Source organism: Carassius auratus, chromosome 11 (genome assembly GCF_003368295.1).
Source record: "Carassius auratus strain Wakin chromosome 11, ASM336829v1, whole genome shotgun sequence".
Classification (NCBI taxonomy): Eukaryota; Metazoa; Chordata; class Actinopteri; order Cypriniformes; family Cyprinidae; genus Carassius; species Carassius auratus.
The window spans coordinates 1732540-1757492 of NC_039253.1; the positions used below are offsets into that span (position 1 = coordinate 1732540).

Here is a 24953-nt window from a genome sequence, read left to right on the forward strand (position 1 = left end):
AATTGGATAATGGATGGGTGGATGGATGGATAGATGATAGATGGAAGGTAGATGGATGGATGGATGGATGGGTGGATTGATTGATCTATACTATGATTCAATTCTACATCCTGTGTGCTGCAGCCAACTGAAATTCACACTCATGAATTGAACGAGAGCCGAATGTTCAGTTCTGTATTTTGCACAACCGCACTATCACCATCACAGCAGTGTAATACCAGGAACCATGCACTTGTAAGATTAACAAGGCATGAACAGCCCGTGTCAGTCTTTAGCAGTGTTAGTGGACGTAGACCTGCAGTCAGTGTGCTATAGCAGTGCAGCACACATTTCACCATCAGTTCAAACGTCCGGATCATTAGATTTCCCCAGAAAGAGGTGATTTACAGGGACGATCCGCTGTCCGGCTGTCTTTTGAACTGGTCAAGGACGCTCCTCTGACAATGACTCCCTAAACAGAGCGGAGTCCGAGGAGGAGGACATTAGATCCCTTGACTAAGCAGCAGAGGAACCAGAACCACAGAAATCCACCACTGCATACTGAGCATCTAGTTTATCACATTATTAAAATGTTAATGTAGTTTAGTCATACTGTTTTCCCTGAAACATTCATAATCATTACTTTTGCGCTGTGGCAAGCTTTATGCATGTGCATGATTGTTTATTAGGCTATGTAATTAAAGGCTTAATTTAATGTGTGTGTGTGTGTGTGTGTGTGTGTGTATAGACTCATAAATGATTTTCAATATTTTAAGTTGAAAATTAGTAACTAAAATTAAATTAAACCTAAATAGTAATATATATATATATATATATATAAAAATTACAAAAAGACTTTACAAATGAATTACAAACATTTTTTATAAACTTACAATGTAAACTAAAAGCTAAAATAAAAATAAAAGGAAATTCAAAATACTAATAAAAAAGATTGACTCGTTCTCGAGTGAAGAACCATTTCTGTCAGACGCGTCTGATTCGTGAACCGAGGAGCTGATGATACTGCGCATGTGTGATTCAGCGTGAAGCAGACCGACACACAGAGCATCTGATCTGAACTGATTCTTTTGGTGATTGATTCTGAACTGATTCTGTGCTAGTGTAATGAGCGCGGGTAAACCAAAGGCTTGAATCAAGGACAATCATCGCCAATGACGCCATTACGTCGAGCGCAAAAGAACCGATGAACCGTTTTCTTCAACCAGTTTATTGAATCGAACTGTCCGAGAGAACTACTGGTGATCCGAACACCGATGCAACCGGTTCTTCACTCGTGAACGAGTCAGTCTTTCTTTCGTTATCTGGCTCGGCTCGGTGTTCATCTTCATCTCTTCACAGCAGTTCAGTCAGTGTACTGTTTGAGTCAATGAATTACTCCGGGATATTGGTTCGTTTTGACTCAGAGGGAGTGTCAGACACATTAAAAATGTTAACAGCTCAAGGAATTTGTGGATTAATGCGTATTGGAGACGCGAACCATTTAAAACGATTCAGTTCGATTTGGTGAACTGGTTCAAAAAGATCCGGTTACATCGAATGATTCGTTGCCGAACCGGATATCACAAACTGCTTTGTTTTGAACTCTCTCACAACAGACACGGAAGAGAAGACAATGCTGAATAAAGTCGCAGTTTTGCTTTTTTTGGACCAAAATGTATTTTCGATGCTTCAATAAATTCCAAATGACCCTCTGATGTCACATGGACTCCTTTGATGATGTTTCTCTTACCTTTCTGGACATGGACAGTAGACCGTACACACAGCTTCAATGGAGGGACTGAGAGCTCTCGGACTAAATCTAAAATATCTTAAACTGTGTTCAGAAGATGAACGGAGGTCTCACGGGTTTAGAACGAAATGAGGGTGAGTTATTAATAACATAATTTTGATTATTGGGTGAATTATCCCTTTAAGGTCAAGCACTCAAATCAATAGAAATAAAATAAATAAAACAAAAAATTAAAAGGTTAAAACTTGAGATGAATAAAAGATGATAAAATCACATAACAAATTAATTACTAAAATGAAAATCAAGTTTAATTTAAATTTTATAAAATCACAATTAATCACATTAAAAAAATAGTTTACATAATATATATATGTGTGTACTGTATTTATATATATATATATATATATATTTTTTTTTTTTACATTAAATCATACATTTGACACTTACATTTTTTCCAAAATTATTTACTACCAGGTGAAATTCAAGTATAAGTTAATTTCTTATGAAAAGTCTAGTCATGATTACTTCAGCTCAACATTCCCCTTTGATTTCAGAAGGGAAGTGTAACGTCACAGAAAACTCCCTGCAAACGTGTGTGTGTGTGTGTGTGTGTGTGTGTGAGAGAGAGATAGAGAGTGAGTGAGTGAGTGATTGTGTGTGTTTGACAGACATTAAATAAGGAAGTTGTTTTTTAGGTCATTGGTCATAGGTTGATTGACGCTTATGTTTGACATCAAATATGTAACATGCAAATATTTCATAATGAAAATGTGTATTTCCTAGTTTTAAAATGCAGAATATTAATGCAATCTTAGTTTATTAGAAAACTGGCTTTTCAATATTATAAAAACAGCCTAATTATGAAAGCTTGTTTCTGGATTGAAAAAAAAAAAATGTTATGAATTTATCTTGCAATATTGCTTGACAATGCTCATACGGCTGCGGTTCTCTCGGTTGATGTGCATCTTTTTCTTCTACACTTTTTCCTTCCAGTCAACATGCTTGGATACAGCACTCTGTGAACAGCCAGCTTCTTTGGCAATGAATGTTTGTGGCTTACCCTCCTTTTGAAGGGTGTCAATGATTGTCTTCTGGACCACTGTCAGATCAGTTTTGAGTTGATTGGCATGTCACCATATTCTAATTTGTTGAGATTGTGAATTGCATTTATGCATTTTTTTATGCATTTTAACAGATGCTTTTATCCAAAGCGACTTACATTGCATTCAGGTTAACAATTTTCTCCTATAATGTGTTCCCTGGGATTCGAACCCCCAACCTTGTTAACACAATGCTCTACCACTTGAGCTACAGGAACACTTTATTGGTGGGTTGAACTACTTCAGTCTGTGTGCATTGAATTTATTTAATACATTTAATATATTAATTTTTTAATATATATATATGTATGCCTTTCAGTTTTAGAACTTTAGAACTTTTTTCATTTTTATTTCTCCTAGTAAACATTTATTTTATTTCATTTCCCCCGCTTATAGTGTCAATTTAATCTCCCTGCATGGTCAGACTCAGACACGAGACGTGTTTGTCAGTCTTATCGCTCTCAGATCCCGTTAAGCGTAAAGATCAGGCGCGATGTGGATTTCAGACGAGCAGGTTTCTGTCTCAAGGCCGTCGAGACACATCCCAAACTTTCTGTCCTACTTTTAGAACGCTTTGAGAAATTTTAGATGGATGAAAGATGGAGACGAGATGAGAGAAAGATAGAGGCTGCTGTGTTTATCTTCATACAGATACAGACACGTCTCACAGGAAGCAAATACACTCATGCATTTCTGATTCCCCGTTAAAAACAAGACACAAAACTTTTGCTTTTTGTAGTAAATGAGAAATAATCACACATCTACTCAATCATTTCCTATTGTAAATATTACCATAATAAAACATTACTATAATAAAATATTATTAATATTTTAGAAAGTGTTTCTTTACTATTATATGCAAAATTTCAACAACAACAACAAAAAAAAACATTTAATGGTTTTAGTTAACAATAATATCGCTGCTTGGAATATAGCACATAAAGATCATGTTCCATGAAGATATTTAGTAAACTTCCTACCGTAATTTTTGATTAGTAATATGCATTGCTAAGAAAAATAAAGAGAGAGATGAAAAGGAGAACAGAATGAAAGACACAGAGGTAAAACCTCATTTTGATTCCTAATTATAGTCAAACGGGTGTAAAGAATGGAAACTCCCGAGCTCACATGTGTTCAGTGGGTCGTTCCTGTTTTGGAAAAGCTTTCAAATTATTCTTGTTTAAGGAAGTGTTTCTATGACAGACCTGGTGTGGGATCTACTTACTCAGAAATTACAGAAATAATTACAGGGAAATGTTCAGCAACACACTGAATTAAACAGAACATTTGAAGAAAGCAGAAACAATATTTGAGCAATGTTTTATATTTTAGAAATATTTTTTTTTATTGTAAAAAAAAGCCAACTAAACCCTTAAAAATATGTCATTGCTTGAAATAAGATAAATGTTACCTGAAATAAAATAGAAATAATTTTAGTAAAATAAAAATTTAAATATTAATATATATATCAGCTTGTTGCCAAGGAATACATTTTTTTATTTTCATTTAGTTTTACCTGATGAACTAAAATAAACATAACAAAAAAATTGAATATAAAATTAATAAAAACAATTAAAAATTACAAAAACTTACTCAAAATAAAAATAAAATCTATAATATTGTATCAGTGATACTAAAATAAAAAAAACTCAAATTAAATACTTTTTTTGAAATAATATATCTTTAAAAAAATATATTTTGTAATTTTTATTTGAGATTTCTCATTATTTTTATACTCATATCAAACTTATTTGTCTTGTTTTTTATTTTGTTAAAGAGATATTTCATAAATTACCAACACAAAAACAATATTCTGCTTGTAAATTCGTCATTATACAAGAAGCACGAAGTATTTCTTAATAAATTATCAGATTTTCAATGTAGAAGTGCGAATGAAAATTGTAATTTCCAGCAGTAAGAGTTTAATATGTGTGTTTAATAATAGCAATAGCATTGCGTTATCAAGCACAAGGTTGTTGGTTCGAATCCCCGGGAACACATGATAAGTAAAAATTGTTAGCCTGAATGTACTGTAAGTCGCTTTGGATAAAAGCGTCTTGGTAAATGCATAAATTTAATTTAATATGTGTATATTTTGTTCAGTGTTAAACCGTATAGAGATGTGAAACTGTGCAGGGAAAGTGACATTTGGAACGACTCTCGCTGAACTTTTACGTTTCTTCCGATCTTGTGACGATCTGTCTGTCGTTCGTAGGAATGAAAGTGTCTTGCGATGTGTTTTGCCGCAGCTGCTGTGTTTCTGTAGGAGTTACAGTGTTGGTGATTCAGCGGCTGGAATCGAAAGCGACACAAGAGAAGTGAAAGCACCTGACGGGGATTTCAGAACTGTAACTGGGATTTTTCTGAGGTCACCAAGAGTATGCCGTTACCCACAATCCACTGCGGTGGGGTGCAGTAGTAGTACAGATTCATCTGTGTTTACGTTTTCTTGTAACTGATTAACAGCATAGCCATGGGGTTCGATTCCCGAGGATAAATGTACACCTTGAATATAATGTTTAGATACAAGCATGTGTCAAATGCATCTTTGCATACAGCAGGGTTATCATCATCATTAACTAAAACTGTTAAGACAAAAATTCATATAACGTCATCTTGTTTTATTTATGCTATAGTGGCCAAGTCAACTTTTCTTTAGTAGTAGTTCAAAGTAGTTAAATTACCAAAACTAAAACGGAAATAATAAAAACTATAAATAAGATATTATGACATATAAAATGAAAAAAAACATACAACAAAATTGCTAAAACTAAAATGAAAATGGTAAATCAATTGTTAAAATATTAATTCAAAATACTAAAATATAGACAGATATATTTTATGAATTAATAAATATGACAAAAGCAACACAATTTGAATTTAAAAAAATGAAAATGTAAAAAAAAAATACAAATAAAATGGGAACTATAAAAATAAAAACAAATTCAAAATATTATAAAAAAATATTAAGTAATATTAAATATATAATAATATTAAATATAATGTAAAAGATAATTGCAACTTTTTATTTTTTTTATTTATTTCTTACCATTTTGAATTTATACTTTTTTTTGTTGTTGATTTTTTTTACTTTATGAATACTAATAATATATATTTATATATATATATATATATATATATATATATATATATATATATATATATAATTTAATACCATTTAACACCAAATAATCTGTTACTCAACAAGCAATTAAATTGTGAAAACACTCATGCTTTCCTGTAGTTTGAACAGTAGATCATGCGAAGGTCATGGGTTCGAATCCCAACCTGACTTCAAGTGCAGTGCAAGTGACTTTGGGTTAAAAAAGCATCTACCAAATTCATAGCGACTTCTGGCCTACAGTTTTTAATGCTTCCTTTTCCATTTTATTGGCACTGATGATTTGTTTGTGTCCGTCATCAGTGACTCTCGTGCCAATACGGATGATGTTCCCAAATGCTGGTCTGGATCCCTGAGAGGCCTGTGGACACACAGATATCATGCAGCCGAGTAACGAGGTAACAGATTATAAATTACATTTAAAATCAAATAATGTTTCTGTACCTCGGTTCATATCCAAGAGTTGAATCTGTGTCCTTTTAGCAAGGGCAAAAATCCAAATGCATAGCAACTGTGCAAAATGAAAGCAGTTTCCATTGATAATCAGAGGAAGGAAGCTGCGAGCGAATCTCATCGACGGAAATGAGCGATTAATGACTTCCGTGAACCTGGACGGGTCGTGATCGTCCCATAAAAACAACCTGAACTCGATCAATAACAAAAGAGTTGCCAAAGCAGACTCAAGTCCAGGATGGTTTAAGATGTGTGTGATATCATTACAGATGCATTCGGCAGATAATGCTCTAATAGTGCATGGGTGTGTTAAACTCTTGCTGCTTTCAGACAGTCTCAAAGACGTTTAAGGGCAGGATGGAGTACGTGACACGTGTGCGATGTAAACGCTGAACTTTTGAGTGATTCAGCAGGTTTGTCCTCTGTGTGTCTGGCTCTTCATCAGTGGAAATGAGTCTATATATCAGAGTGACACGCGACTCGGCAGGAAAGCGCCGCATGGGGGCCAAAAAACAGCCTGATTTAAATAAGGGCAGCGAGTATGGAGCGTACTTTCCTTTGGTGATCACTCTGATTTATTTTCAACCCCGGAAAGTTTGGCTACAGCTTTGGGAAAGCAGAGGCACAAATCAAGCGACCTTCAACATCTGCTGCGACTGGCTCTGGTGTCAATCAAACCGCAGGTGCATATCTGCTGTATTAATGCACGGGTCAATCCACGAAATCGGTGCATTTTAAGCTTTTTTGTCAACACTGTTACCGACACAAGTGTTACTAGATGCTATAGTTTAATTAGGACTCATATGCCACTGAATTATATATGCATTAGCTCCATAATATACTGAGGGATGTTCGTATTTTAAACAGACAATCTTTAAAAACAGGGTCAAAACTAGTTAATGTCATCCCTGTTACCTACATGTCAAAAAGTAACAGGGCTGACAGTAACAAGTTTGACGATTTCAAAAAATGTGCTTCTTTAAAAGCATTTTACTTGTAGGTATTGATTACATTTAACATGAGAAGTAATTGTTTCTATTTACGTTTTAAAAATGGTAACAGGATTGACACTTCATGACGTTCCCCTTTCAGTCAAGCCTCATAAATCATCAAAAATAAAAGATTAGAGAAGTTAGAGAAAAAAAAAAACATGCTTGTGTTTTAAGTGTAGGAATCCTGGTTGAGAGATGATGTCACATCCTGGAAGTGATGTCACTTGAACGTACATTGTTTTACAAGCGTTTTTTGATGAGGGTAACAGGGCTGACATAAACATAACATAATCAGGGGACACCAATGAAATCATTGATATCTTAAAGAAAGAATGCATCCTTATGACAAAAACAATGCTTAGCAATGAGACTACATTTAGAACAATATGCAAATGGGTTTTTCTTTTTTCATTTTGCAAATTAAAAGTCCTGCCTAAAAAGAAAAATCATAGTGAGCGACAGGTCAAAAACTGTACCCTTACCAGCATAAACGCTATTTAAATTATTTTAAATATTTTTTATTTGATTTTTTATGTGATATTGATGAAAGCATGCATAGTATTGCCTATGTTTTTAAATTGCACATTTATTTGTTGTTATATTAAGTCTGTTATAATGATTAGTACTAAAATGCATTATTATTTCACATTTATGTGGGCAACATTACACTAAAAAGCATGCATGCGATGCTCATTATTGAGTATGGATATGTGTTCTGGGACTTTAAATCAGATCTGATCCTCTTCAGCTGTAGTGCAGAGAGGTCAGTTATCATAGCTGTGCTGACCTTTGACCTTCATGTTTTCTGAGATCTCTAGAATTTCATGCCGTGATCAAAACAATAACAGCAGCTGTTGCTTATTATTTCCCCGCTCAGGGAAAGCTGAGTTTACAGTGGCTGACATCCAGAGGTTATTCGCTCGGATGGTTTTCAGAGAACTTTATCACTGCGCTCTTTCTCAGTGCTCTAAATATAGTCATATTACCATCCGCTCCGTCTCTGAGACCGCAAACATCTCCATATTTAACTTGAGGTGGCGAAGGTTATATCGATTAATTTCACAGTGAAGGCAATCGAAAGCTGAGGTGAAATGGAGAGTGAAATCTATTGTCCTCTCAGTGATGAATGTGATTCTGTGTTGCAGTAAATCTGATGGACAATAACACTGATGCATCGTTTCCAGGAAAGACCTCCGTGATATCGACCCCTCCTGTGTCTGCTGTCTCTCTTCTGCTCTTATTAAAGACACAGCGTGCTGAATACAGGCAAGTTTGTTTGTGCAGATGTTTTCTCATCTGTTATGTAATGTTGTTATGGAGAGATTTAAGATTCTAGGTACATTCCATTCATCTTTTCTGCTAAGTACTAATAAAATAAAATAAAATAAAATAAAATAAAATAAAATAAAATAAAATAAAATAAAATAAAATAAAATAAAATAAAATAAAATAAAATAAAATTTAAACAATAAATATTTTTTTTACTACAAATAACATTTATAAACGAAATATCTGTCAGTAGAAAAATCTTAAAAATGTTACTTAGAAATGTTACTATATATATATATATATGTATATGTAGTAACATTTCTAAGTATCATTGTTAGCTTGTGTCTGAATAAAATGCATTAAGTTATTAATAATAAAAATAATAAATACTATTTTTTTTATTAATATTTCATCAAAATGTTTGATTTGAACCAACCATTAAAAAAAAAAAAAAAAAAAAAAATATTTGGCTGTAAAATTTTTGAGTTGGTCCAAAATATATATATTTTTCAGTGCATGGTATATATCACAGCATCAGTGTTCTGAAGGCTCACTGTTATGCTACAATATGCAAATGAACCTTGTTTATTAACAGAAAAGCAGCAGCAGAATCACTTTCATTTGTACTCATCAGAATCAGGATGGCGCGATTGATTTGCCATCTGCTGGAAAAAAACATCACGTGACACGTGTTTTCCTGAAACACAGACACACAGAGTCTCCCCACGACTCTCGCCGGCGTCTGATTGGCCGGGATCCCATCGCCGTAACCATGGCGACTGCCCACAGAGCACCTGGAGTGATGATGCAAGCGTCTCTGAGACTCCTGAAGGACGGAGCGGCGATATAAATAGAGAAATGGATGAGAAACTGGGGGATATTTGGGGAAGATGGTGGCAGCTGTGACCCACACACACACACACACACACACACTAGAGCCACAGGTGTGCCACTGACTGAATGCCAGTGGGAATGGCTCTCAATGTGACTTTGGAAACTCATCTCCAGCAGGGATTTCACTGTCGATCCGACTGTAACGGGAGACGTGGAGCACTAAAGTGTGTCGTCCCACAGGAAAACACTGAATACTGCTCTCTTTCAGCTCAAGAGACTCTTGTTGTAATAATGAGCTTTGTCTCAAATGCTCCTTTTTTTATAAATAGAAGTAGAAACTACAATATTTGCATTTTCTGAAGGAAACCGAATGGTGTTTGTGTATGTAGAAAGAAGGTGGATGGGTTATTATCATTAACTTAAACTAACACCATTAAAAATATTAATTGAAATAGAAAGCTTTAGTTAAAATATCAACATTTTCAAAATGTTCTTTACTGCTGCAGTAACTAAATTCATTTTATTTTTTATTAACTTGATGTATTAAAATAAATAAAAGTACAATTTGTGAAACTTAAATATAATAAACAAAAAAAATATTTACAAAATAAAATAAAAATATATAAATGTCAACAGCATGTTTACACTTAACAGTTTATTATTGTCATATTTTAAACTAAAATCATTAAAAATCTACTGTTACTTAAAATGATTTTTGTATACTATTTTATAAAAAAAAATTAATTACAGCCATTTTTATTTTAGTTTAATACAATTAATAGTTCTGTAATAATACAACTAATAATACTAATCATTCTGAAATTACAAATAATAAAAACTATGTAGACATATTATACAATATATATATATATGCAAGTAGGACTTGAATTATCCCATCAAACGATTAATTTCATCATCCTCCTCCTGCTTTTATCCAGTTGTAGTCTGTGGTGTTTGTTATTTCATGGATTCACGGCTGTTAAGCAGGTTTGTATCAAATCTTCACAGATGCAAACAGATCTAAAGCACAAGTTCTGGGTGAAATACTCAAGTGTGTCTCTGTGTTCAAACACTTGCATTGATTTCTTTATTTCAGAAGCGGATCACGCAATGTCTGGCAACCCTTCTGCTCTTTATATATATAACCACACTCAGTTTCACCGTCTCAGACAGAAAACGTGACAATTAAATAATAATTTAAGTATCGAATCAGTTACTAGAAGTGTATATATATGTATGTATATAAGAGCCATTCTACTACAAATTGTATAATATCCAAGCTACATATTTCTATTAATTGTGCAGTCAGTTCTCATTTCGTATTAAGCGAGTATATATATTAAGCTTACTTATATTTTAAATGTTATTGAGGGTTTAAAAAGATCATTAAAAGATTTGAAAACTTAAATGGTTTTTAAATGTGTTTTTGGTGTTGTGCGATTGCAGTTTGCACTAATTCTACACAGAGTATATCGACTGTAATCACTTTAATGTTGATTTAAAAGCATATCTCCATCCACAAGACTAATATTATATAATAAATAGAAATATGGCTTTAATTACTTTAATTAAGGGTCTCATGGATCATACAACATTTACACACGTGACCTGTGACCTTTCACTGGTGCTGGGGTCAGGTGACTGTTATCAGACGAGGCGTGACGTGTGATTGGTCAGCTGGATCAGGTGACCCAACATCCTCTCGGGAGGAAAAGTTCAGGTGTGTGTCTCGAGTTTCCTGTGTGGATCGTTTTTCATTGGTTAATTATGAAGTGTGGGAAAGAGCAGTTCACTGTGTGTGTGTGTGTGTGTGTCTCTGTGTGTGTGTTTGTGTGTGTGTGTGTGTGTGTGTGTTTGTGTGTGTCTCTGTGTGTGTGTTTGTGTGTGTCTCTGTGTGTGTGTTTTTGTGTGTGTGTGTGTGTGTGTGTGTCTCTATGTGTGTGTGTGTGTGTGTGTGCGTCTCTGTGTGTGTGTGTGTGTGTGTGTGTGTGTGTGTGTGTGTGTGTGTGTGTGTGTGTGTGTCTCTCTGTGTGTGTGTGTGTGTGTGTGTGTGTGTCTCTGTGTGTGTGTGTGTGTGTGTGTGTGTGTGTCTCTGTGTGTGTGTTTTTGTGTGTGTGTGTGTGTGTGCGTCTCTGTGTGTGTGTGTGTGTGTGTGTGTGTGTGTGTGTGTGTGTGTGTGTGTGTGTGTGTGTGTGTGCGTGTGTGTGTGTGTGTGCGTGTGCGTGTGCGTGTGTCTGTGTGTGTGTGTGTGTGTGTGCGTCTCTGAGCTTTACATGTCATGGGATTGTCCAGCACATTGTGTAAATAAGTTCTTCCCCGTGTAACCCAAATACATCTCCATTCACGAATAGAGACACTCCTCCTGCGTTTAATGTCAGCTTCCCAAAGCTATCGCTTTCCATGTGTGTCCGTGTTTTACTCCTGTTCTGGGAAACCTGGCCTTTTTCAGTGATTTGTAAGCTACAGTTTTAAAAGTATTTAAGGCAAGACACCACAGGTGACTTCTTCAGTTGATTAATCACGGTAAAAGTGTGTATGACAAGTTTTCTGAAATGTTATCTTTAAATATACTGTACCATGATATGCAATAATTTCAGGAAGATTAATCTGAACATTGGATAAAGCCAGATTCAAAATTCTTGTTTGGTTTTGTTGATATATTAGAGTTACATTTGTACTTCCCCGACAGAACTAAAACTCCTCTTTCTCTGCATCCAGACAAGATTTGGTGATGAAAGAGTGAAACCACCCACACACACACACACACACACACACACAGAGCAGCACTGTGGTCTAGTAAACAGCGTGACGTGTGATGAGGAACTCTGAGCACATTACTCAACGGCTGATGATTATTCACACTAACACGCCGTGGGGAAATGAGGCAATGATGGATTCGGAGGAAAAGCACAAAGCATCTGCTGTCCGTCTGAAAGCAGTGACCCTTCCCCACATCTGAGATCTTTATAAATGTTTAGTTGTTTCTCCTAGATCACAAGATTCATGGTCAAATATGTTTCTTAGAAAAGACCCAGTTATCTCACATGCTTAAGATCACAACGTCTCAAACTGTGCTCAGATCCAAACGTCAAGTCAAATCACGTTTAGTTCTACACTTTTTTACAAAGCTTTACAGTAATAAACAGGCATTTTCCGGTTACTGTTTTAATGTAGCACAATCAATCTGTAATGAAACAATTTTTTTATGTTACAGAGTTTATGTTATGATTTTTCCCCCCTCAGAATTTTGAGTTTACATTTTTGTTAACCACAGGGAAAAAGTTAATTGCAACTTTTTATTTCACTATTCCTACTTTTTTCCTTCAAAACTGTGTGTAATTACACACAAGTGTGAGCACAAACATACATATGTCATTTACATACATTTGTCAAAATTGATTCTGAATAATTCAGATTGCTTTCATTTATTTATTTCAAAATGTTTTGAATCATTTTAATCAGTTCTGTCGCCCGGAGCGGGATCGCGAATCATTTGAGTCAGTTCGTGAGTTCAAAGCGTGTTCGTGAATCATTTGAGTCAGTTGGGGAGTTTGGAGCGGGTTCGCGAATCATTTGAGTCAGTTCGTGAGTTCAAAGCGTGTTCGCGAATCATTTGAGTCAGTTGGGGAGTTCGGAGCGGGATCGCGAATCATTTGAGTCAGTTCGTGAGTTCAAAGCGGGTTCGCGAATCATTTGAGTCAGTTCGTGAGTTCAAAGCGGGTTCGCGAATCATTTGAGTCAGTTCGGGGTTCGCGAATCATAGCTGTATATGGATAGGAATTTTTAACTAATTTAGTAGCTAGTTTTAATTACGTTTTGTTACAGAGTTTATGTTACGATTTTCCCCCCCTCAGAATTTTGATTTTCCATTTTTGTTTCGACCACACGGAAAAAGGTAATTGCAACTTTTTATTTCACTATTCCTACTTTTTTCCTTCAGAACTGTGAGTTTATATCTCACAATGACAAGTAAACATTTTGTAATTCTGACTTGTTTCTCAGAATTATTTGTTACACAACAGTGATTTTAAACTTAAGTTTAGAATTAAAAAATTCTGAGATTTTATCTTGTTTTGGCAAAAAAATTGTCAGAATTGTGGGATATAAACTCAGATTTTTTTTTTTTTTTTTAATCTCACGGCAGAAAACATCCATAATCATCAGAATCTCAATATGATCTCAAACATCACTTATTTAAATAACCTGAGCTTCATTTCATGGCTCTTAACTATTGTCTTATTTGTGATTTCTTTTTAGGATTTTTAGAAGAAACATTGGAGAAAAAGTAGACCCTTAAAGGAAAAATAATTGAGAATCAGATTTTTTATATACAGTATATATAATTTTTAACATAGGCTATATTACAAAAAGCATGATGCCATATATAATGGTAAACAGTGAAAGTGTATATTTTGGATTTTCCCCTCTTGAAACATGTACTTTGAAACATTTGTGTGTGTGTCTGTGTTTCTCCAGCTTGCAGCTTGTAATTACACACTTTCTGTGTCCCGCCGTAACACATTCCTTGTGTCCTGTGCTGCCGGAGTTAATCCCAGGTTTGGAATTCCCCTCTGTCAGCAGACCCCCCCACACACCCACACACACCCACACACACACACACACACACACATCCCTATGTAGTGCAGCAGCAGCAGAAGTGTAATTCACATGCAATCATGTGCTTAGCTGTTAAACCCAGATTAACTCTTCAGTCTGTGAGACTGTAACGTCAGCGAGGAAACAGTGTTGATTTGTCCCATGTCTTATGCAAGTTTTGATGTTTTTGTGCATGCTTGAAACATCCAACAGGTGAAACCTTTATAGACAGCATTGTAAGGCATGACTGGTGCATCATTAACTTATTGCATGAGCATTATAGATCACTCATTATCAGTGTTGGGCAGTAACGCGTTATTAATAACTGTTACCATATGGTGCATTGTCCGTTACTTTTTAAAAAATGATTAATTTTGACTGAAGTGCAGCCTAACCTGTTTGCAGCAGCGACGCATTGTAGGATTGGTGGATGCCAACCACTGTAAACACGAAGACGCACTGTGGGCGTGTTTCCATTTATTCAAGTAGTGCGGCAGTCATGGCGCACATACTTTAATTAATTAATTAAAAAAGTAACAGACAATGCACCATGTGGTAACGGTAACAGAGTTAATTTATTTAAAAAGTAATGTGTTACAGTATTAGTTACTGTCAAAAGTAACTGCGTTATGCGTTACTGCCCAACACTGGTATTAAGTGATTCTGTGTATGTTTTTCTCATGCAGCCTGTCTCTACTGTGGACAGTGTTGTGGGTAACGCGTTACAAAGTAACGCGTTAGAGTACTCTAATTACTTTTTTCCTGAAATTTGTAACTTAACGCGTTAGTTCCGTGCGTAAGTAATCAGTAACTTCGTTATTTTTTTTAAAAAAAAGTAATCCGTTATTTTAAGGAAAGGAAAATCCCGACTGCAGCCTGCTTTTTGTCAGACAGTAGTCCTAGGTCTACTGTGCCACCTGCGGATGTACAGTATCAGCGGAGCCGAAGCTCTGTGATCGTAAAGTCAATGGCTGTGATGCGTCTGTGCCCTGCGCCTGACCCTGTGTGTGTGTGTGTGTGTGTGTGGGTTTTTTTTTGTTTGTTTTTTTCGAACTCCCGGCAAGATGGCAGAGAGGACAGCGTTTGGTTTATGGAACTACGCACATTATTTTCAATTTGTCAACGAAAAAGAAAAGAACATAACGGTAAAATGCACACTCTGCTTTGGTGAAAAGCTTCTGTCGACCGCCAAAAATTCTACCTCAAATTTAACGCTACGTTTTAATCACTACTTTGAAGAGTAAATGTAAGAGGACTGTGTTAAAGCGAATTTAGGCTTGTGACTGTGAGTGACACTTTAATAATAATTAGTTCGGCTATTAAGCGATTTGTCATTTGCCTGTGTGGCGGTGAAGGATTTAATTCGGTTTGTTGTCATTTTTGTTTGACAGGCAGCTGTTAATTTCTGTTAGATCGTTGGCTGGCTGGTTGTTCATCATTTCTAAATGGATTTAAATCTGCAAGCCTGTTTAAGGTTGTGTTTACAAGTAAGCATACTTGTACTTTGATAACTGCATTATTTAAAGTTAAAGAAAAATCAGGAGTTATCTTGTGGTGCTCATAATATACAGTAGCCTAGGCTACCCGGGCTGGGTAGGTGCGAATTTTGATTAATAATATGTTCTGTGATAATAAATAAATAAAACGCAATGTGGAATAGCCGATTGCTGACTGTCTTTCCTGTTATTGTTATCCTGCAGTGTTAATTTAGTCGGATGACTGACGTTATTCATTGTCGGGAGTCACGACTTCTAGGTGCATTTAAAGGGGCCGAGGGCTATGTCTGTCATGTGTGAGCCGCTGCAAACGGCTTTTAATTTTTGGTAACGCATGAGTACTCTAACGCGTTACTATTATGAATAGGTAACGCTGTATCATAACTGATTACTTTTAATTGATGGTAACGTTGTAACCTAACTAACTACTTTCCAAAGTAACTATACCCAACACTGACTGTGGAGTCGCCGGCTTTCAGTCAGCATATATATATATATATATATATATTTATTTATATATGTATGTATGTATTTTTGTCGAAATTAATTCTGAATAATTCAGATTGCTTTCATTTATTTATTTCAAAATGTTTTGAATCATTTTAATCAGTTCGGGAGTTTGGAGCGGGTTCATGAATTATTTGATTCAGTTCGGGAGTTCAGAGATTGAATCATTTTAATCAGTTCGGTCGCTCGGAGCGGGATCGCGAATCATTTCAATCAGTTCGGGAGTTCGGATCGGGATCGCGAATCATTTGAATCAGTTTGGGAATCGCGAATCATTTCAATCAGTTCGGGAGTTCGGAGCGGGATCGCGAATCATTTGAGTCAGTCTGGGGATCGCGAATCATTTGAGTCAGTTCGGGAGTTCAAAGCGGGATCGCGAATCATTTGAGTCAGTCTGGGGATCGCGAATCATTTGAGTCAGTTCGGGAGTTCAAAGCTGGATCGCGAATCATTTGAGTCAGTCTGGGGAACGCGAATCATTTGAGTCAGTTCGGGAGTTCAAAGCGGGATCGCGAATCATTTGAGTCAGTTCGGGAGTTCAAAGCGCGATCGCGAATCATTTGAATCAGTTCGGGAGTTCAAAGCGGGATCGCGAATCATTTCAATCAGTTCGGGAGCAAATCATTTGAGTGAGTTCGGGGTTCGTGAATCATAGCTGTATATGGATAGGCATTTTTAACTTATTTAGTAGCTAGTTCTAATTACTTTTTCCACGCGTGTTTAGGTGTGATATGTGAACTCGTATTTTTTGTTTTAATGATGTGCCTTTTAACAGAATCAAGTATACTCAAAAACTAGACAAATCGTGCCTAAAAAGTGCAGGCATCTAGGCTAATGTAAAGTTACATGATGAAGTCATACTAGTGCGTGTGTGCATTTTGAGTGCGTTCTTTCACTGCATTATTCTGAGTATTCAAATGCATTTATGAATACATGTGAATGATCCCAAAATTCAAGATATGGGGCTTACAAAAAGTTTATATTTATATCATTTTATGTAGTTTTCTCCAAAAAATCAGCATGATTAAAATGTGATATTAAGTAACTACAAACAATAATTTAATTACAAATACAAAATGTTGCATAATAATGTAATATATGAATGAATAATAGCCTAAATGGTTCTATATAGGTTCTATATATGGTTCTATATAGAACCCCAAAAACCCTTTTTTCTAAGAGTGTTGTCCGGTGTTGGGCAGTAACGTTTTATTAGTCTTGTATTGCAAAATCTTGTATTTTTATATATAATTTCTGTTAACATTTATAAAAGTGGTATTATTATAAGTATATTGTTTTAATTTTAGTTTCAGTTTTAGTTAACTATAATAACCTGATTGTGCATCTTTCAAAAGATTTTATTTAGAATTATTTACTATCATATTATCACGCAATCAAACTATGATATCACTCATTATTATCATAGTATATTTCTCTATAGTCACAGGTCAGATGACTAAGGTCATATGAAGATTATGCTTGATTATGTTTATTCTTGTTAAACTGTGTCAGTGTATTATTGTGTTAGTTTTAGATCCCTTTCACGCAACTGTTTAAGTTTATTTTTTAACATTTTCCTTCCAATATTTCATTGCAGCATATAGTTATTTAATGAAAGGTCAGTAGTTTTCCTCATAGCTGTTGTTTACCTGAGAGTGTGTGTGTTCTCTAAATAGCTTCATTGAGTTCTTGTGCTGTAGTGTGTTTGTCTCGAGGTCATCCTCATCGCTGTGTTTATAAAGCCATGAGCCAGTGATTTTCCGAGATCGGCTCTGTGGGTTGATGGCAGCCAGGCAATGTAAACTCACTGACACACACACACACACACACACACACACACACACACACACACACACACACACACACACTTGAGTCTTTAAAGAGGGCCCTGTTCTCTCTCACACAATATCACTACGGCAACACCGCCACTCACAGCCTCCCTGTGACTGAACCAATCAGAACAGCCGAATGAGGAAACGCCCCTCTGTCCGACTGAAACTATTGGTTTAAGCAACAGTTCACACAAAAATGAAAATATGTAGAAAATTTTTTCACCCTCAGGTCATCCAATAGAAGGACGGGTTTGTTTCTAAATCAGGTTTGGAGAAATGTAGCACTGCATCAGTGTCTCATCAATGGATGCTCTGCAGTGAATGGGTGCCGTCAGAATGAGAGTCTGATAAAAACATCACAATAATCCACAGTCCATCAGTGAACATCTGGAGAAGACAAAACCTGAAACACATCCAGCATTAAGATGATTTTAACTCAAACACATAGAGTCTATAATCCATAATAACACTTCCTCCAGTGAAGACGTGTTCTGTCTGAATCAGGAGAGAAATCTGCACAGATCAAGATTCTGTCTTAATGCTGGATGTGTTTTATCTTTTCTCTTCTCCAGATGTTCACTAATGGACTGGATTGCTGTGGATTATTGTGATGTTTTTATCAGACTCTCATTCTGACGGCACCCATTCACTGCAGAGCATCCATTGATGAGACACAGCAGATTATTTCACAGTGAAGGTGAGAACATCATGTTTTTAGCATCCTTTGCTGTATAGACAATTAGATTAAATCAGACTATCAATGAAAGTTTCCAGCTTCTATTGCAATTAGGAAATTCCAACTTGAATGGAAGGCATTATTTCAGCATCCAGCGCTGCTCTAAGAACTGTGTTTTACATTTCATCTGTTTCCATTCACCAGGAATACATCACACACGGCGTCTAAATGACCCAACCACTTCTCCAGACCGGTTGACAGTCTTTAAAGGAGAGCACAGAACCAGCCCGAGGTTTGAAATGTTTAAAATAGCTCGGTCTGTCCGGTTTCTCTTTGATATTTCTCTTTGCGCAGATCTCTTCCATGTGTTTGTGGCGTGTGTTGAGTTCTGAATAATCGCGGCTGAACATCTCGCTCTCCTCTGAAACACATGGCACTCATTCCACTTGTTATTTTCCTCCGGAGTTGTTGTTTTTGTTGTGTTGAGCAAAGTACAGTTAAGTGGGATAAGATATTCCCAGATTTCCGGAAAAAGAGCTCTCTGTACTGCCTCCACCCCAGTAATGACAGCTTCGCTGGTTTGGCAGAAACCCGTCGGAGGTCTGGAGGAATGCGAGTCGCTCCCGAATGACCTGAAGCAGGACAAACCAGGGTTTGACCAACATACAGACATCTTTTAAAACAGTTGCATGTTTCAATCCAGAGACTGTAAACCAGAGACGCACAAACCAGGACATGCATGTCACAAAAGCAAAGGGGAAGCATGCAAATCAAGCAGAACTTTTTGAAGCATTTTTATTCAATATTTTTGTTTTAACATTCTTTTAGTTTCATTTTTGCATTGAAATAATTCAACATTAAAAACAAATATATATATATATATATATATATACATATGTATACATGTTGTTTGTTCATAAACCATGAGACTCAGTTTCAAACTCAGTGTTGTAAATCTATCTCATTGATTTGCCAAAATTATAAAAAAAAAAAATTTTTTATTTAATATAAATTATTTAAAAAGCTCATTTAATTTATTAAATATTTAAAAATCATTATAGAATTTTATTATAAAAAAAAAATTTTCTATACATTATTTGTGATTTAATAACTCATGCATTAAATATACATATAACATTTTATGATGCAAATATTGTTGTGTCTACTGCAGGTTTCTTGATTAATGAGGGCAGAGAGACGTGATGACATTCCTGCTGTCAGGAGATTCTGCTTAGTAACCCGTTGTCATGGTGGTGGTCCTGCGCTCTGATTGGACGAGAGGCAAGTCCTCAGGGACTCCGACTGTCTTTGTATTTTTTCTCTTCTCGGACAGAAAGCAGAGCAGGAGGAAGAAGTTGTGTAACTGATATGCTTTCATCTATCACACACCCTCTCTCTCTCTCTCACACACACACACCTTCGTTATAATAACCCAGAGAGTGATGAAACACATAATACATCAACACACAGACAAAAATAGAAAGTGTGGAGAAGAAAAATGAATGAGAGTTATAGTCAGTGGATTATAATCAGCACAGCAGTTTGGTTGATTATAAAGAGAGCGCAGTGTGGTTATGGTTGAGCACTAGTTATAAACTAAACCGACCAATTATAATCAACCAAAGCATGAAAACATGTGATATTTTTGTTTGTCGCATCGCTTTCTTGTGTAAGACCAGAGAGATTTTTAAGAAATGAATACTTTTATTCAGCAAGGAGGCATTCAATTAGTGATAGGAAAGGCATTTTTTATGTTACAAAATAATACTTTTCAAATAAATACTGGACTTTTGAACTTTTCATGCATCAAACAAACGTGAAAAATGACAAAATAACTTTTTTTTTAAATTTGATATAATCAGAAATGTTTCTTGAGCAGTTAATCATCATATTTTCATGATTTCTGAAGATCATGTGACACTGAAGACTGGAGGAATGATGCTGAAAATACAGCGGAGCATCACAGAAATAAATTACACTTTAACACAGATTGACATAAAAACAGCTGTTTTAAATATTAATAATTTTTACTGTATTTTTGATCAAATAAAAGCAGTCCTGCTGAGCACATGAGAGCTTTCAGAAACAGTAGTGTGTGTATATGAGGTTTCTTCATCATGAGATTTTTAATTACTGTTTTTTTTAATCAAATGAATGCACAACCGGGGGTTAAATTTAGAGCAACGGTCACTCGTCACATATTGAAGCCAGATTTGTCCAAAGAAAATCCATATTTACTCTTCTATTCTTTATGTATTTCTAGAAACAACCTCCCGGACTGCATATGGAGCACACGTGTGCAGAAATCATAATGCATTGTGCATGGGCCAGACATTTGTGTCTCCATGAAACAGACTGCAATCACACAAGCCTTAATTTAATTCACGCACTTCTCCAAGAAATCATTTCCATGCAGTTTCTGCGCTCCTTCACTCCAAAGGGAACATCATTTGCTGCTAAATATTGTCTGCTTTGGCCCTGAACCCATCCGTCAAGCCAGAAGCTTCCCATGAGGCTGCTTTTTCAGTCAGTAATGGCTCGGTTTTGGGGTTTTTGGGCTTTTTCAAGCTCTACAATTCCTCACCGTTTGGATCGTTACAAAACGGGACAGATCCTGTAACCGGAGAAGCACTAGTATCCGCTCGACTCCTTCAAGCTCGCCGGCCAAACCAGAAACAAATGTTTCTTGTCAGACGATGTTGGCCGGGATCCCTGGACCCCTCACACAACGACTTCCAAACCCAACCCTCCCACCCACAAACCTCCCAGAATGCATTGCAACAGCACAAAGAGAGTTGGAGAGCTGTTCCGTTCACAAGGTATCGGATGGCGCTTTGCGTCTTATCGCTTTGGGCTCATCTCGCTTGATGTAGACCGCAGCCAAGAGGCGAAATTATTATTACTGATGTTTTCTTATATATATATATATATATATATATATATATATAATCACGCTGTTTCTGAAAGAACTCTCTTCTGCTCACCTGCATTTATTTGATCAAATACAAATAGAGTCAAACTTGTGAAAAACTATTGTTATTTAAAAGTTTTCTATGTGAATATCTGTTAAACTTTAATTTATTTCAGGATCATTACGCCAGTCTTAAGTGTCATGTTCCTCATTTTCTTTTACATTTATGTCAGCTATAGCTTCTGACCTTTAAATCAAAACATTCTCATGATTCTATAACATCAATTAATGCTATATTTAATCAGAAACACAATCTAAATGTTATTTGTGTATTTTACTTTCATTTTATTAGAAGTAGGCCAATAGCGCCCCCAGTGGAATTAAAGTATTTTAACCAGTGCAAAGGCACTTCAGTGGAGAGGCCTATCAGTATTCAGTCCTACCGTTGGGTCTATCTTTCACAAAGTGTGGAGACAGATTTGTTGTGACTGACAGCACAATCGATTGTTTTAGAGACGACTGAGATTAAATCAGATTAGTGAAGCTTTAGGAAAGAGAAGAATAGAGACGGAGGTCAAGGGTCACTGGGTCAGCGGTTTACTGCCCGAGGTCGGTTTGCTCACAGTTGTGTATTTTCATCTGTGTTCTCGGTAGGATCGTGTTTTCTTGGAGAAAGAGTTTTCCAGGAAGCTGCCGATGGCTGATGGTGACACGGCAGGAGTTTATTGATTCACCGCGCCTGAAGCGTTTCCATTAGCTAAGATTACCTGGCGGGACATGACCTTTCACGCATGGATTCTGTCATTCAGTATTGAGACGTCACAGAAAGAGCAGTTTCTGCTTGGTTTAAGACTCAGGAGTGATCCATCAGAACACAAAAGTGGTTCTCAGAGTCTGTCTGTTTGTGCTGTGCCATCGGTTTCCATGCATTTACCAAAGAGTCATGTAAAAACATAAAACCTCTCTGTAGCTTGTCAGAGACTCGACAAAAAATATGTCCCCCTCAGTTTGACCCACAGATTTTAATGTTCAAAATTAGCTGCACAGACAAAAAACAAAAACAAAAAAAAAACATCCTTTTACAGAGTTTCTGCCTGATAAATGGCAAATTCTTTCTATGAGCATTGAGAAGACAACAAGTCTTCAATTTTGAGTCTTAAATTCTCATTTTTAGTTCATGAGATGCTACAACCAAGGCTTATTTACCTGTGACTCTGCTTTTTGTCTAAATATAGATTTTGGGCTAATTGCATGGAAACCAATGGAGCTCAGTTCCACACAACATCAAAGTATTCACTCAAATCTTCCTTTCCAAAACACTTTCATACGTCCAAAACTTAGTGTCACATTCAAAAAAGTGTCACATTCATGAGCCTAAATGAGGAAAAAGAATTTTTTTTTATAACAGCATTGTTTGTTTTTATTATAATTATTTATGAACACAATTGTATCATAATCACTCAAATCTGCATTTCCAAACATATTAATATCTCAAAACTTAGGAACGCATTCATGACCCTAGATGATAAAAAGTCATTAAATTTCAAGAAGAAATAATTCAAGCAGTTTAAAAATCGCATTTACATTTTTTACATTTCAATTATTAATAAACATAGTTATAGTCATCCAAATTTGTAAAGCCTTTCCAAACACATTTAAGTGACATTCATGAGCCTAAATGAGGGAAAATGTTTCAAGCAGTTTAAATATCGTGCACAAATTGACCTGCAGCACAATAAAAGTGAACATTGCAGGAAATGGACTTCATCTGGAGGTATATGTCATATATAAACACAGGCGTCCTGTAATCCTCTCTCTCTCTCTCTCTCTCTGTCTCTCTCTCTCTCTCTCTCTCTCTCCCTCTCTCAGCTCAGGGATCCAGATTACAGTCGGCTCTGTGTTGTGGTCTGTTGAAAAGCCTGACCCTTCATGCACTTCGGATGAGCTCCAGTTACCATTAATGGAGAGTAGAGCGGTCGAGCAGCCCACAGTGAGTAACCAGCCCTTTCTCTAACCTCCCCGAATACAGTTTACAAAAACCTACAGAGCTGCCTTCCTAGACGCCACTTTAAGACATTAAAGTGTTGTATGTTATGCTTTACGGTAAGGCAGTTCGATACTAAACAAAACAATTCCTTAAAAACAATTTTCACTCAGAAATGACTAGTAAATTTCACCAATAATTATAAAGAAATAGCAATTAATGGTGAAGTTTGGAAGTAAAACGACTGAAATAGTATTTTTCTTCAATGCACTTCAATTATATTTGATACTACTATTAATTATATTAACGATCAGTTACATATATGTTTAATGCATTATTATTTCATTTAAGTGCATCTATAGAATTATTTTTGTCAACTTTTAAACATCATTATATTGTTTTCCAAGCATGAAGAGTTGCAAAAATAAGATATTAAAATATTTTTATTAAATATTTAATATTTTTTTTTTAATAAAATTAAATATTTTTCTGATCTAGTTCATTATTTAACCATTTAATAATTAAAAATTTTAATGCATAGTTTAGTAAACATTTCAACACTATTATATTGCTTTTATGAGCATGAGAGGTTAAAAAATAATGAATTATTTAATAGATTTCACCTTTTAATGCATATATTATGCATATGTATATATTATTTCAATTTAAATGCATATGTTGACAACAGATTTATAAACACAAATAAATAGAATAATAAATGCAATTACAGTAATGTAATAAATAAACAAACATATTCATATAAATAAATAAATTGTAACAAATATATTCATAAATACATTTAAATAAATAAATGGATAATTTAACAAAACATACTAATGTATTAAAGTAAATAAACAAGCAAACAAAATGTAAAATGGTAGGAAACAAATGTATAAATAAATAAATAAATAAATGTATAAATAAATAACTAAATAAATGTGATATGCTGTCTGCAACAGTTAAATACAAAAAAACTAAAGACTAAATTGTGTAAATTCGATTTTTAGAGGGAGGGCGAACCATAAACTTACAATTTCCTGAAAACACACTTCTCTTAAATCCCCCTAAGCTTTAAACCCACACACACACACACACACACACACGTGCCCCTCAGGCCTCTGTTACTCCTGACTGTGTAAGAGGTTATTTCTGACAGACTTCCACACGAAGCAGAAAGCATTTGAGCTTTAGTTGGTCTTTTCAGCTGTTCACACTCGAGCAAACATTCAAACTGTGTTCAAAAACACGTGAGTTGCCAACGCACATAAACAGATGCCTTCGAAGGTCCAAAACACACACTCCATGAATGCAAAACTAGATGTGTAAGCTTGATTGCATGCATCTGTGCATTATCAAACGCGTCCACCTGCAATAACACCATATAGCATAGAAAATATGTAACTGAATAGTGTTTCATATGAAGCACAGGCTTGATGTTAACAATGCAATTTTT

At 35.5% G+C, this 24953-nt stretch overlaps 1 long non-coding RNA gene across 1 annotated transcript; it reads left to right on the top strand.

Annotated features, from left to right (window-relative positions):
* Window positions 1-4497: 4497 nt before the first annotated feature.
* LOC113110732 (uncharacterized) lies at window positions 4498-8664 on the top strand. The gene is made up of 3 exons (XR_003293191.1): window positions 4498-5234; window positions 6254-6348; window positions 8541-8664. It is a non-coding gene; the product is annotated as an uncharacterized LOC113110732 (long non-coding RNA).
* Window positions 8665-24953: the final 16289 nt, after the last annotated feature.